Source organism: Dipteris shenzhenensis, chromosome 26, assembly GCF_047967505.1.
Source record: "Dipteris shenzhenensis isolate YYH24624 ecotype China chromosome 26, Dip_SZ_1.0, whole genome shotgun sequence".
In the NCBI taxonomy this organism is placed as follows: domain Eukaryota; kingdom Viridiplantae; phylum Streptophyta; class Polypodiopsida; order Gleicheniales; family Dipteridaceae; genus Dipteris; species Dipteris shenzhenensis.
The window spans coordinates 41,515,880-41,521,879 of NC_141621.1; positions in this window are offsets into that span (position 1 = coordinate 41,515,880).

Consider the following 6,000-nt stretch of genomic DNA (forward strand, 5'->3'; position numbering starts at 1 on the left):
TGAAGAAAGATGCAGTTCCTGTAGTATCTCAGAGATACAGGATAAATCCAAATTATGCAAAACAGGTCAAGGAGGAGCTTGATAAGCTGCTCAGAGTTGGATTTATTTATCCCTTGGAAGCAGTGACATGGCTATCTCCTATAGTTATAGTTCCTAAGAAAAATGCCAAGTTGAGAATCTATGTGGATTACAAAAAATTGAATGCAGCAACACAGATAGATCCTTTTCCATTGCCTTTTCAGGACACATTGTTGGATGCAGTTGCTAGTCATCAAATGTATAGTTTCCTTGATGGATTCAGTGGATACAATCAGATCCTCATGGCTCCAGAGGACAGGGATAAAACAGCTTTTATAACAGAATGGGGAGTGTATGCCAGCAAGGTCATGACATTTGGTCTAAAGAATGCACCCCCAACCTTTCAGAAATACATTCAGAGGGCTTTTGCCCCATTTCTGACATCATTTATGAGAGTATTACTTGATGACTTTAGTGTTTTTGGCAGAAAATCTGAACACATTGATCATCTAAAATTATGTTTTGAAAGGTGCAGAATGGCCAGTGAATCCTACAAAGTGTGCATTTGCAGTCAAAAGAGGCATTCTATTAGGGCATGTCATTTCAGAGGAAGGCATGCAAGTAGATCCTCAAAAGGTGGAAGCGATTCAGAAAGCAAAAGCTCCAACAAATGTGAAAGAAGTAATGAGATTTGTGGGACAAATAAAATGGCACAACCGATATTTACCATACTTGTCTCATGTTTGTGCACCTTTAAGCAAACTGACAAAGAAAGAGGTCAAGTTTAAATGGTCGAAAGAGCATGAAAAGGCATTCAGAATTCTGAAAAAAATGTTGCAGATTTCACCAATAGTACAACCACCAGATTGGACTCTGTCATTTCATGTGTTTGTGGATGCTTCTGATATTTCAGTAGGAGCAGCATTGATGCAAGAAAAGAATACAGGATGGTACAGACCAGTATATTATGCAAGCAAACTCATGTCAGTAGCAGAAAGAAATTACTCAGTAACAGAAAAGGAGTGTCTGAGTATGATTTTTGCTTTGAAGAAGTTCAGACATTACTTGCTGGGTAATGTGGTCATTATACATGTAGACCATCAAGCATTAATTTATTTGGTCAATAAATCAGAGCCAGTTGGCAGATTGGCAAGATGGGTCTTACTTTTGTAGGAGTTTGATTACTCAGTGGTACATAGACTTGGTAGAGGGGGCAGGGAAGGGGGGGGCGGGGGAGGGGGAAGGGGGTGGGAGAAAGGGGGTACGAGAGGGGGGGGTGCGAGGGGGGGGGAAGGGCTGGCGACTGCGGCTGCCAACCCGGGGGAAGGGGGGGGAAGGGGGGGTGGGGAAGAGGGGGGGGAGGGCTGAGAGGGGGGGCTGGGGGGCTGGCGGCCACGACTGCCAGCCTGGGGAAAGGGGGAGGGGGGGGAGAGGGGGCGGGGAAGGGGGGGGCAGGGGAGGGGGAAGGGGGTGGGAGGAAGGGGGTGCGAGAGGGGGGGTGTGAGGGGGTGCGAGAGGGGTGGGAAGGGCTAGCGGTAGCAGTCACCAGCCCGTGGAGGGGGGGGCGAGGATGAAGGGGAGAGGCGGCAGGGAAGGGGGGGGCAGGGGAGGGGGAAGGGGGTGGGAGGAAGGGGGTGCGAGAGGGGGGGTGTGAGGGGGTGCGAGAGGGGGGGGAAGGGCTGGCGGCCGCGGTCACCAGCCCGTGGAGGGGGGGGGCGGGGGTGAAGGGGCGAGAGGGGGAAGGGGGTGCAAGGGGGTTGGGGGAAGGGGGGGTGGAGGGGGAAGGGGGTCGGACAGGGCAGGGAGTGGATCGGGAAAGGGGGGAGGGGGGGCTGGCGGCCACGGCCGCCAGCCCGAGGGAAGGGGGGAGGAAGGGGGTCGGACGGGGGGGAGGCACGAGGGAAAGGGGGTAAGGGGGGGGCTGGCGCAAGGGAAAGGGGGTAAGGGGGGAGGGGGGAGGCACGGGGGAAAGGGGGTAAGGGAGGGGCGAGGGGGGGGCTAGCGGCCACGGCCGCGAGCCCGGGGGAAGGGGGGAGGGGGGCAGGGGGGAAGGGGGGAGGAAGGGGGTGGGACGGGGGGGAGGCGCGAGGGAAAGGGGGGCTGGCGGCCGCGGCCGCCAGCCCTAAGAAAGGGGGGAAGGGGGGATGGAGGGGGAAGGGGGTGGGATGGGGAGAGCAGAGGGGAAAGGGTGTGGGACGGGGGGAAAGGGGGGAGGGGGGGCTGCCAGCCCTGGGAAAGGGAGGGTGGGGGGGTGGAGGGGGAAGGGGGTGGGACGAGGGGATGGAGGGGGAAGGGGGTGGGACGGGGAGAGCAAAGGGGGAAGGGGAGGGGGGGAGAGGGAGAGGGAGGGGGAAGGGGGGGGCAGAGGGGGAAGCGAAGGGGGGGAGCGGGAGGGGAGGGGAGGGGGGAGGGGTTTTGGCGGCGGAGGGAGGGGAGGGAAGGGGAAGGGAGAGGAGGAGGGGAGGGCTGGGGGTCGAGGGAGGGAGGGATTTTGGTGGCGCAGGCAAGGGAGGGGTTTTGGCAGTGGAGGGAGGGGAAGGGAGGGGAGGGGAGGAGGGGAGGGCGGGAGCCAAACCGGATCACCATTATCTGTGCTTTAGATGCGTGTTCCAGTGTAACAGCCCTAGAAGAGGGTCGAGAGATGCATGCTAGGGTTGCTGGCAATGGATGGGAATCAGATCTGGTTGTGGGCAATGCCCTCATTAATATGTATGGCAAGTGTGGGTGCCTGGATGATGCGGGGGTTGTGTTTGGAGAGATGCCTCTGCAGGATGTGGCTTCCTGGAGTGCCATGATGGCAACATATGCGCAGAATGGGTACAGCAAGGAGGCTCTTGAACTGTTTGGTCAAATGCAGGCAGAAGGCTTTATGCCAAACGAGATCACATTCATCTGCATCTTGGATGCATGTGCCAGTGGGGCAGCCCTAGGAGAGGGTCGAGAGGTGCATGCTATTGTTGTTGGCAAAGGATGGGAGTTGGATCTTGTCGTGGGGAATACCCTTGTCAATATGTATGGCAAGTGTGGGAGTCTGGATGATAGCAGGACTGTGTTTACAGAGATGCCACTGCAGGGCACTCTGGTCAAAAGATCTCAAAATGTCCAATGAAACCCATTGGTGAGGGGAGTTAGCCATCATGACAGATTACCCAGAGCAGATGGAGAGAGAGGGAAGAGGAGGATTTGACTTACTATCATGAGCAAGAGCGACAAATAAGATTTGACTTACGAGAAGAAGGGAGAGAGAGAGAGAGATTCACAGAGAGAAGAGGGGCTCCTTAAATGAGAGAGAAGAGTAAGGAGGGAAAGAAAGAGAGAGGAGAGAGGGGGAGAGAGATTAAGAGAGAGAAGAGGATCTCTTGGGGGCTGTGGCTACTTGAGGGAGGGAGAGAGTAGGGAGAGAGAGGGAGAGAGAGAGAAAGAGAGAGAGGGAGAGAGAGAAAGAGAGAGAGCGAAAGAGAGAGAGGGAGAGAGAGAGAAATAGAGAGAGAGAGAGGGAGAGAGAGAGATGTTTATCAGAATGAAATGTGGCGAGAGGAAAGAGGGAAAGAGAGAAATTAAGAGAGAGCAGAGGGGCTCTTCGGGGCCATGGCTACCAAAGGGAGAGAGAGAATGAGAAATGAGAGAGAAGAGTAGGGAGGGAGAGAGACAAGAGATTAAGAGAGAGAAGAGGAGGGAGGGAGAGAAAGAGAGAGAGGGAGAGAGAGAATGAGAAATGAGAGAGAAGAGTAGGGAGGGAGAGAAAGAGAGAGGGAGAGAGACAAGAGATTAAGAGAGAGAAGAGGGGCTCCTTAAATGAGAGAGAAGAGTAGGGAGGGAAAGAAAGAGAGAGCTGAGAACGGGAGAGAGAGAAGAGAGTCTCCTCGCAGCAATGAGAGAGAAGAGTAGGGAGGGAAAGAAAGAGAGGGAGGGAGAGGGAGAGAGAGAGAGAGAAGAGAAGAGGGAGACTTAGGGAGAGAGAAAGAGAGAGAGGGAGAGAGAGAGAGAGAGAGAGAGAGAGAGAGAGAGAGAGAGGGAGAGGGAGGGAATGAAACTTCTCTGCTAGAAGAGTAGGGAGGGAAAGAAAGAGAGGGAGGGACAGGGAGAGAGAGAGAGAGAGAGAGAGAGAGAAGAGCAGAGGGAGACTTAGGGAGAGAGAAAGAGAGAGAGGGAGAGAGAGAGAGAGAGAGAGAGAGAGAGGGAGAGAGAGGGAGGAATGAAACTTCTGTGCTAGAGGGAGGGAGAGAGTAGGGAGGGAGAGGGAGAGAGAGAGAGAGAAGAGAGGAGGGAGACTTAGGGAGAGAGAAAGAGAGAGAGGGAGAGAGGGAGAGAGAGAGAGAGAGAGAGAGAGAGAGAGAGAGGAGGGAGACTTAGGGAGAGAGAGATAAAGAGAGAGGGAGAGAGAATGAAACTTCTAGCGGCCATGGCCGACAAGAGAGGGAGTTAGAGAGAGAGAGAGAGAGAGAGAGAGAGAGAGAGAGAGAGAGTTCTCGCGACCGTGGCCGCAAAGGGAGGGAGGGAGGAAGGCTGAGAGAGATTAAGAGAGAGAATTCAAAGAGAGAGAGACATAGAGAGGGAAAGAATGACAAATCCTAGCGGCGAAGAGGATAGAGGTAGGGAGGTAGAGAGGGTAAGAGAGAGAGAGAGAGGGAGAGAGAGAGAAGAGGAGAGAGAGAGAGAGGAGAGAGATGGAGAGAGAGAGAGAAATAATTACAAATCCTAGGGAGAGAGAGAGAGAGATAAAGAGAGAGAATGAAAAATCTTAGCCGCCATGGGAGGGAGAGAAAGAGAGAGTTGAGATAAACTAAGAGAGAGAATAAGTGGGATGAGGATAGAGAGCAAAACACATAAGAGTTGTCAGAGAGAGAGAGAGAGATTAAGAGAGAGAATGAGGTGTCTTGACTATGGCTACAGAGAGATTTAGGAGTCGAGAGAGAGAGAGACAAAGTAAAGAGAGTTTTATATATTTACATGTTTTATATTATACTTTTAAAAAATTATAAAAGAGTGAATTTATGGTTTGTTTTGAAGGTGAGATAATGTTTTTATATATATTCATCTTTTGAATTGAAAAATGTTTACTTTTCTTTAGATACTTGTTCTTCATTTATCTCACATGCAGGTTTAGCCTCTACATCAAAACCCCTTCTTTTGCATATTTAAGCCTCTTAAACCCCAATACATTAAAATGAACACAGAAAAAGAAATTATTTATTGCTTTTCTTCGCTTTGACGGTTGGTTTAGCATAGTTTAGCATAGATTAGATTGCCTTAGAGGAGAGACAATTCTCCAAGTTGCCAATCGAAGCCATGCTCAAATTTTTCTAATAGTTCCTAATCGTTGTCAGTCCCTTCGCTCACATGCAGTTTAACACTCATAACATGCTATTAAATAAGACCTTTTACCATTTACCAAGAAGTTTATCAGTGGGCAGATTGCATGAGCAGATATTAATGGACATATTACATATATCAGTGGACAGATTACATGTCATGGGACATATTTGAGCTTGATGATTATTGGTTATTTTTATTGCATTTGTATAAATATTTAAGCTCCTTTATTGTCATAAAAACCCTTGTAAAGCCTTCTATGCTATTTTTTACATTTATTGTCATATGAAGCGCCTTGTAATAAACCCGACCATCCCGACCATTCACTATTTAACGAGTATCAGTGGGATGCATAAGTGGATATCATATGGGCTGCATAAGTGGATATTAGTGGAACAGTTTTTAGTGGGTAGATTGCATCAGTTGGGTATCATTGCACAGATATCAATGGATGGACAGATTACATGTCATCACGAAGATTGAAGCTTTATGACTAGAGGGCAAATCAATGGATGGACAGATTACATGTCTTCACGAAGATTGAAGTTTTATCACTAGACGACATTTTATATTACTTGTAAAGCTTTATTGGCTAATTTTTTTACATTTGTAAAAATATTTAAGCCTTGTAAAGCCTTCTAGGCTATTTCCCACATTTATTGCCATATG